The sequence below is a fragment of the Dasypus novemcinctus genome, chromosome 2, assembly GCF_030445035.2.
Source record: "Dasypus novemcinctus isolate mDasNov1 chromosome 2, mDasNov1.1.hap2, whole genome shotgun sequence".
NCBI classification, from domain to species: domain Eukaryota; kingdom Metazoa; phylum Chordata; class Mammalia; order Cingulata; family Dasypodidae; genus Dasypus; species Dasypus novemcinctus.
In genome coordinates, this window is record NC_080674.1 from 59383494 (window position 1) to 59393332 (window position 9839).

Sequence of the window (9839 nt, forward strand, 5' to 3'; positions counted from 1 at the left end):
CTGGCAAAGGAACACTTATAGCTTATTGTCACCACGAGAGGACAGAGTAAGAATTATTCTCACTTTTTCTATATCGGTAACAATAAGGGAATCTAGAATGTGATGTGAGTACATAATTTAAGCACCAGTTACTAATCCTTAAATCTTGGGAGTGGGCCATAATAGACTTAGGAAAAAAAATATAAAAAGGAAATACATGAAGAGTAATTTAAGGGGAAATGATTGTCACAGGAAAGTTTGGTAGTTAAGAAAGATATGAAGTAGTTATGAAGATTTTTTTTCAATGTTTTATAGCTGTTGGATGTTTACAGAAAAATCAGAGTCCCCATATGCCCCCCTTCACCCACGCACACAGTTCCCCTCATATTAATGTTTTGCATTAGTGAGGCACCTTCTTACGATTGAGGAAACAATATTATTATAATTTACATTAGGGTTCATTCTTTGTGTTGCACAGTTCTGTGACTTTTTTAATTTGAAGATTTTTTTTTAATTGGAAAAGTAATCAGCAATATCCATATAATTATTCTGAAGTAAAGAGAGGAAATGGGAAGATGAAAAATTTGCACATCAGATACAGCCCTGTCTGTTAAACAGTGCACATGGCAAAATATTTTTCAGAATAGTGAGCATGCCAGAGAGATGTGGCAGACAATACTACGTTACAGGATAAAAATGATTCCTTAAATATAATCATCCCTGAGCTATCAAAGACTCCCCAGGGAATAAAGTTTCCCCTGAAAATAAGCAGATCAATCACTTCTTAATTCTCAATGGCAACTACTTTGTTGTTAACCTATACATTTTCTCCAGAAAGACCGGGGTACACTGTGCATTGGATATATCTGTAGCCAGCTTGGTGCTGTGAATCTCTTTTAGAAATATCAAATTCTATCATCGTTGAAAGGAATGAAAAGTCAAGTTTTGCTAAAGAAGCTTGTTTTAGTGGTGCTTGACATTTAAATTGGTCTTCTGCAAAATGTGTTCTGCTCCTTAATTACTAGTTCTTTCAACAACAAAATTAAGTCCTGGGTAATTTTCCTACCTTATTAGCTAAGAACAGCTTTCCTGGTCAATACAATAGACAAATCCTCACCCCCACTAAACCTGCCATGGAGAGAGCATTTCCAGTAGCTGGTCTGTCCTCTTTCCTCCCAGGTCCCTCCTGGGGTGCACATGCTGGCACCCTACATGCTGGCAAACTTGGTAGCATGGAGCTCCCTGAGCTACCTGTTGATGAAAGCTGAACTCCATTCACTCCCCAAGGGCTTGTGTCCCTCTTAACAGTAAACCCCAAGTTTCCCATCTGTGAATCCAATGCATCAGAATTGTCCATGTGCAGTGGTGGCAGAGGTGGGGTGGGTGAGTCATATTAAAATTACACATTCCCAGCTCCAATCTCAGACCTATTGAGTAGAATGTTCCAAACTGGATGTCAAATATCTGTATTTCTCAACAATTTTATTAGGTGACTCTCATGAACAGCATATTTCAGAACTCCTGAGCTAGGTGGGAGCTAGCAAATTAGGTATAATAATTACAACAAATTTTCCCAAAGTGTTTACAGCGTACAACGTGAATTATCATGCATTTTCTCACTGAACCATCGGAGCTGGCCTTATGAGAGCACTACTACATTAAGGACCTGCTTGCATCGTTTACTTTACAAACATTATCTTGTTGGAGCCTCTGTAAGGTAGGCGCTGTGAGGGACCTTATTCTAGACCAGGAACTAAGGCTTTAAAATTGATGTGATTGTTCAGGATCAAAACTGGGAAGTGGGTCAACCCTCTAATTCTCAATGCCACGCTCTTTCCACCCAATAACAGTCTCATTAACTTCTGAGGTGGAGAGAGACAGACCTTAGACAGACCTTACTTTTCAAAGTGAAGTAACCCTTACTTTTCAGAATCAGAAGATCTAAGACAACATCAGGTTCCAGAGCATCTCTGGACAACAACATCCTTGGGAGATTCACTGTACTTTTCATAATTCTTCAAGATATTCCTGAGATGCTTGCCTTTGGAATTACTTTTTAAGCACCAGAAAGAGGTTTCAACTGATCTGTCCATATTCTTCCTAGGTTTTTTTTAAATCAACACTTCAACTGAATGAGATATAGACAGAGCCTGAGGGATTCCACTGTTGCCTTAGAAGAAAGATCCAAAAGAATATGAAATTCCCTTGACCATAGTAAGCTAACTGGCAGATTGGATTTTCCAAAAATGGTTACAGCACTATTTCCAGTCCCATTGGCTTTTCCAGGACCCAGCCACTCACCCATCAAGAGACCCCCCCTCGGTCCCCTCTTCTTGATCAGGCGTGTGACTGCTCCAATCAATAGAGTATGGCAGAAGTGATGCTACATGACTTCCAAGGATACAGCTCTGCCCGGCTTTCTTTTGGGGGACACTTGCTTGTGCGGACATTGTGAGGAAGGCCGAGTTTAGCTCACATGAAAGGAAATGACACTCCCAGCCAAAAGCCATCATTAGCCCCCAGACATGTAAAGGAACTGGCCTTTAATGGTTCCATGCTTCAGGCTTGCCAGTGAGCTTCCACCTGAGGCCCCATTTGTCTTAGAGCAGAGACATGCTGGTCTCTAAATTGCCTATTAAATTGTTGTGCTCTGCCACTAAGTTTTGGTGTAATTTGTCACACAGTCATAGTAAGTGGAATTTCAGCCCTAGCCAGCTCCATGTTTAGGCTCAACTAACTTTCAGTGAAGATTCTGGAGAAAAACTTCATTCGAAATGAGATAAAATGGGGAGCAGATGTGGCTTAAGCAGTTGAGCATCTGCCTCCCACATGGGAGGTCCTGGGTTCAGTTCCCAGTGCCTCCTAAAGAAAACAAACAGACAATGAGCAGACAACAAGCAAAAACAATGAACAGACAATGACCAAAGACAGCAAACAAAAACAACAAGCAAACAGATGAGGGATCCAACTCAGGGGAGCTGATATGGCTCAGTGGTTGAGTGCCAGCCTCCCAAAAACAAGGTCCCAGGTTCAACTCCCAGTCTCAGTACATTAAAAATAAATAAAAATTTCCCAGCCTAGACTGTATCACAGATAATTTAAAACAGAATCTCTGTGGGTGAGGGCATATGTTCCAGGATTATAGCAAGTTCATGATGGAAATAAGTCTCCTGACTCCTGGTTCAAAATTCCTTCCACTGCTAGCTTCCACCGTTTCTTATTCCTTTCAATTCTGTATATGCAAAAATGATTTGACTAACGCGACAGTCTACAAATATCCCTTTGTTAGAAAAACAACAAAAAAGGACAAGCCTGTATCAACACTATCTTCCTCCAACTTATCTTCTTTTTAGACTTCTTCAGAAGAAAAAACTCCTGATTCTGACCTGCATTTGAAAGCTCCCTAATGTAGTTTTACAGTCAATGCAATTTTTATAACATACTTTAGCAGAAAGGTCATGTTTTATAATAATCTAATTTATCATGACATGCTTGAATTTACCACTTTGCAGTCAAACAGTATCAAGTTTGAGAAAGCTGTTCATTTCTTAGTGTGCTTTAAAATGGGTCTCAGCAGCACTTGAACCTAAGGCTCTGCAAAATGAAAGAAGCCACACAATCCCTCCTCCACTACCTCCTCATGGAGAAGAAAGAAACAGGCATTTTAAACCTTAATTTCACTCGACATCAGAGATGGATCTAAAAAACTCTAAAGTCAACAATGTTCTGCCATAACATCCTAAACTTTCTCAATACCTGTTTCAACTCGTACTTATTATCCCACCTCAAAATAGATAAGAGTTTGGATAAAATTAAAATGTTGAAAAGCAATGGAATATTATTCCCTTCAAATGAAAGTGAACAATGTTCTGTCAATTTTAAAAGAATAATAAACATGATGTGAAAATTAATTGGAGTAAGGGGGTGCTATTTCAGCTCTCTAGAACACCAGGCCAAGAACATCTTCTGTGTGACAATGGAGTTGGAAAAGCAAAGGGCATACCTTTTCTTTTGGGCAGCTTTGCCCAAACAGAGATGGGAGGAAATAGTACATTCTACTAAATATTTAATAAACCAAGTTTATAAAACGGTTTCTATCTTTACAGCTTTGATTGCTTCCTGCCTTTCTCTTTTCTTCCTTTCCTCCATGAAGAAAACCCTCTCACCCACTCACACGGCTTCCACACCCGCCCCACAAGGAGCTGGGGCCCAAAGCGTTTCCACTAGATCTTTCCTCAGCTACTCAAATGCAACTTTTCTTATTAACTAACTATTCAATCCAGTTTTTACTCCTGATTTTTACAGTTTCTCTCTGTCCTCTGGTCACCCAAGCTGAAGTCATTTATCCCATTTCTCCCTTTTCCTAAGACCCAGCTCTTGTCATTTTTCCACCACTAATGCCGAGGCAGGAACAGAACCCAAATTTAAGATGCACTGGGCGCTGGAGGAAACCTGGCTGGATTCCCATCCAGTGACCAGGGGTAAGTTATTTAACCTACCATTCTGTGGCTGTTTCCTCATTTGAAAAAGAGAGAAGATAATTTTAAAAATACCTTAAGGGGTTGTTGTGAGGATTAAATTGGATAAATACACAAAGCACGAGAGGAGTAAACATACTCAGTAAGAGTGTGCTACACATCAGGATCTCTGTCCCCTCTCTCAGCTGAGATGATTTGTTAATTCTGCAATAAATCCTCCACACCTTCCAAAGATTATCTCTTCTAATCCCACTCAATTTCTCAAAAAAGTTAACAGCGGCTCTTAATTGCCAAAGAAATTTTGTCCAGCTTCCATCACCCAGAGTTTTCATTTCCAGCCTCATGTCGGCAACCGGCTACTTCAGCTCCATCAGGTCCATTCCTTGTCAAGCTGAGGCCACACTCCTGCTTCCTTTGCTCACTTTCCTTCACAGGGCATTTGACCTCTCCACCCACCAAATCCTTTATTTTACTCTGAAATATTTCAAACAAATAGAGAAGCACAGAGATCTATATAACAGACTTAACCTCCACCCAAGGCTATCAAACCCAAACATTTTGTCTGCCTTGCTTCAGACCTTTTCATAGATATAGACCGTCACAGATAGATCCTTAAAGACACTGTGTACCCCTCCCCTAATCCCATCTACCTCACAGCCTCCCCAGAGTTAGCCACTGTCCTAGATCTGGTGCTTATGATTCTCCTTGCAATTTAAAAAATGTATCTTCCATCAAAAACAAGGAAAGTCTGAGAAACTGTCCACAACCATGAGGAGCCCAAGGAAACAAGATGGCTAAATAAAATGTGTATCATGGAGATGGATCCTGGAGCACAAAAAGGACATTACGTAAAAGCTAAGGAAATCGGAATAAGGTATGGACTTTAGTTCATGACAATGTATCCTATTTCATTGATTGTGACAAAGGTACCATGCTAATGTAAGATGATAATAAGAGGGGAAATAGGTGTGACGTTTATGGGGGCTTCTTGTACAATCTTCACAACTTTTCTGTAAATATAAAACTATTCTGAAGTAAAAAGTGTATTTTACTTTTAAAAAATGTTATTACCCCTGTATTAGTCAGGGTTCTCTAGGGAAGCAGAATCAACAGGAGATATCTGTAAATAGTATGAGATTTTATAAAATTGTCTCACAACACCACGGGGATGCACAAGTCCAAATTCCGTAGGGTAGGCTGTAAACCAGTGCCTCTGATTAAGATCTTTGATGAATTTCCAGGAGACACTGACTCTTTGAATAGAGATGGGGATTCTCTCTCTGAATGCTGAAATCACTTCCCCTTTTAAGGTCTTTAATTGATTGGATGATAAAACATCATTCATTGCTGACAGCAATCTCCTCAGTTGATTGTAGATGTAACCAGCCATCTATGTAATCAACTCATTGATAATTAAAGTTCATGAAATGCCCTTATATTATAATTAACCCAGTGCTTGCTTGGCCAAACAACTGGGCACCATTACCTGGCCGAGCTAACCCATTAGCCTATCCATCACAACCCCCTATCCATATAACCTTTGACAATACATAGCATTATTCTCTATGTTTACCAATTTATATAAATGATGTCATACTATATAGTTCATTATACAACTTTTTTGCATTGGTTTGTCTCCACTGCCCATTGGGGTTCCATTTTCTGTCCTCTATAATCCTCTGTGCCCCAAAAGACTGACTTTCACGAAGTGCTTCCTCAGGCTTCCTTGTTCTTTGCTTCAGGTTAAACATTGGGAAGCAACAGCAGAAGACTGGAGAGTGGCAGAAAAGAAAATACAGTGTGAGTGGCAGAATAATGCCTTGTACCCAAGATGTCCGCATTCTAATCTTCAGAACCTATAAATATGTTCCCTTAGATGGCAAAAGAGATTTTACAAGTAGGATTAAGTTAAGTATATTGAGATGGGGAGATTATCTAGATTATCAGGTGGGCCCAATGTAATCACAAGGATTCCGATAAGAGGGAGGCAAAATGAAATGCTATGCTGCCGGCTTTGAAGATGGAGGAGAGGGCCATAAGCCAAGGATTGGAGACAGCTTTTAGAAGCTGGAAAAGGTAAGGAAATGGATTATCCCATGACCTTTCAGAAGGAATGCAACCTTTCCAACATTGTGATTTCAGCTCAATGGGACTCATTTTAGACTTATGACCTCGGGAACTATAAGGTAATCCATTTGTGCTATGGTAAGCCACTGTGTATGTGGCAATTTGTTACAGCAGCAACAGGAAACTAATACAGAGAAGGTATTAATTGTCCCTGTGATCTCCTTGCTTGGCTGCACTTCTGGCAGTGGCTTCTCTTCTGGCTGTAGCTGTCTTCTAGCATATTTCTTTTATGATTCCAGCTTTCACCAGGCTCCATTAACCACACTCTTTCATTTTACCCCTTCAGGATGAGAGGGAGTAAAGACTTCTCATTATTACTAGTTCCTGGGTGCTTCACCAATCTTTCTGGTTCTGTTCGCCTATCCACACTCCTGGATACAGTTTCTTCATTAAGTTTTGCTCAGTTTAACTCCTTGAGGCTGCCATGTTTTTGATAGGACCTTCACAAATACACTTTTTTCTCTCACAACTATGTACTTTTATATATATATCCATGTTGATACTTGTAGGTCTAGTTCATTTAATCTATTAGTTAGAAAACCTTCTATCATATAAAAATACTACCTTTTATTCGTTCTCTGATGGATGGACATTTAGGTAGATAACAGTTTTACTCATTAAACTTTCTTGTGTATAAATACTTGTATATGATAGATTTTCTCTCAAGTGTAAAATTGCATGTGGAATTATGGGTGGTTGACGATATATAATTTTCTAATTTAATAGATATGATGAATTGACTCTCCTATGCCCTCTCTCAAATATGTGTCCATAAAAATCCTGCCAATTATTTAAGAGCCAGCTTGAATCCCACCTCCTCCATGCAGCTTTCCTTGACTCTCCCAGCTGGTATGGATCCTGCAACAATTTTATTTTCGTCCACTCATATGGCACTTCCATCACCCCTCTTTTTTGTTTTATTGTTATGTGTGCATGAGTCTCATCTCTCCTACAATCAAGAACCATATCATTTTTGTAACTTTATGCAGCAGATTATATTTGTATCATGAACAATGTCTATCAGCACATCTTTTGCCCAAAACAATTTCTCTTCTTGACTTCTCTCTTTCTATAAATGCTACCAAAATTCTCCTCGTCACAAGGTTCTGAGGCTTCAGGTATCTTAACGTCTTTCTGCTCCCTCCCCTGCTAAATTGTCATTTGATAAGGACTTGTGCACCCATGACCACCATAATGCTTGAATCGAATCCCTCATTCCGCTCCTTAGTCTGAGTCCTCTTTGCTTCTCATTTGGCCTTCTGTAATGGCTTTGGACTGGTCCCCCAGCATCCTCACTCAAGAAGCTGGATTCCCCCATTTGAAGTATCCTATGAAAACATCTTGTTTTCTGCTAACACACCACCAAGGCTCAGAAATCTCCAGTCGCAGCTGGGACCCACTTACTTTTCTCCTTTTTCCCAAACCCTCTACAGTTGGGCATTTTTTCCTTCTCCAAATGTGTCTCACCATTTTCCTGTATTCACACCTTTGTTTACGCTATCTTTTGTCTGGAACATCCTCCCTTTTACGTGATGAAAAATTTTTTTTAAATGTTGCCTACTGCACAAAGAAAGAACCCCTTCCCATGCCCTCCCCATCTCTACCTCCTGCCCTCAGCCCACCACCATACCAGGATAGCATCTCTCCCTCTTTAAAAGCTCACAGCACTCTGTAACTTGTGACACCTTTTGATTCCTTTTACATCCCCTAGCTTACTGTTCCTAGTCTTGTGGTCATGTGTATATTTCTACAAATCTTTGTTAGTTTATAGAGGTCAGAGGCTGTGTTTTAATATTTTTTAATTTCCCCCAAGTCACCTACCATTGTGCTTTGCGTATTTACAAAGTTGGGAGCGAGAACAGGGGAATCTGGAGGAATAGGAGAAATGTAGCTGGAAGAAACTTTAGAGGTTATCTACTTCGCCTCAACCTGTATTCCATCTTTCCATCCTTTAATGCTTCAACGAGTCCCTGTTCTCTTAGAATAAAGTCCAGATTGCTAATGTGGCTTGAGGCCTGCAGGTTGGGCCTGTTACCTCCTCCCTTACTGTTCACTCCATCCTTGCCCCTGTCTCTTCATCATGTGGCTGGCTCATCCTCTACAGCTCTGCCCCTCCCTGCATCACTAAAATAGCTTGAATTCACCCTCAGAGCTCAGCCTAAAATGTACTTCATTTACTCGTTCATTCTATGTGCCAGCCACTCTCTTGGGCCCTGGGGATAGAGCAGGGAACCCATCACCCCAGGCTCCCTGCCCTCATGGGGTTCACATGCTTCCCCACAAACCAGGTCTGTTTCTTCCAGTTATACAGAGGGACCAGACTTCTTCTCTACAGTACTTTTCACAACTTTAAGTACTGGATCATGAATTATTTCATGTAATGCCTATCTTTCTTGGCAAGCTGAAAGATCCTCAAGGGCTGGGTCTTCACTCTTGTATCCCCAACACCAAACACAGTGCCAGGCCCACGGTGAGTCCTCAACCAATTTCTTGAATGACTGAATGAAGTAATGAAATCATGCTTTCACTATATAGCACAGGAAATCATGGTCCAGGTTGGGAGGGTCACCAGTCAATCCTCATAATGCAACAACGTATCATAATGAGGTAGGGACAGGGTTAGAATCTGGCCCAAAGGACCCTGATCCCAGTGCATTTTTCATTTTAATGAAATAGAAATGGAAGCAACAAACTTAATGTCCATCAGTAAGAAAATGAGCAAATAAATTATGCTCTCAAGACAAAATACTAAACAAAGGTAGTTAAAATGAAATAACTAGATCTATATGTGAAAATATGGATTGCTCTAAAAAAACGTTAAGTAAAAAAATACCTATAGTTAGGTCTTTGTTATATTAGCCTCTGAACTTTTTAAAATAAAAAGCATTTTAAGGTTGCTTTAAAAATAATTGAAATGGATACAGGCAAGGTAAATGAGTAGGGTGGGAACAAATGTGAAAGAGGAAAATATATACTAAGAGAAGAAAAGAAAAATCATTAAAACTATTTTTTCATATTTTTAATTAAGTAGTTTTATTGAAATATATTCACACATCATATAGCAATCCAGAGTGTAAAATCAATGGCTGTCATTATATCACAGAGTACTGTTTATCTCCCCCCCATTATTGGCATTCAGCATTGGAATGGTAACTGCTACAATTGATGAAAAAAATATTAAAATATTACTTTTAACTATAGTCCATAGTTTGAATTAGTTATATTTTTCTCATATACCCACGCTGTTGTTAACAC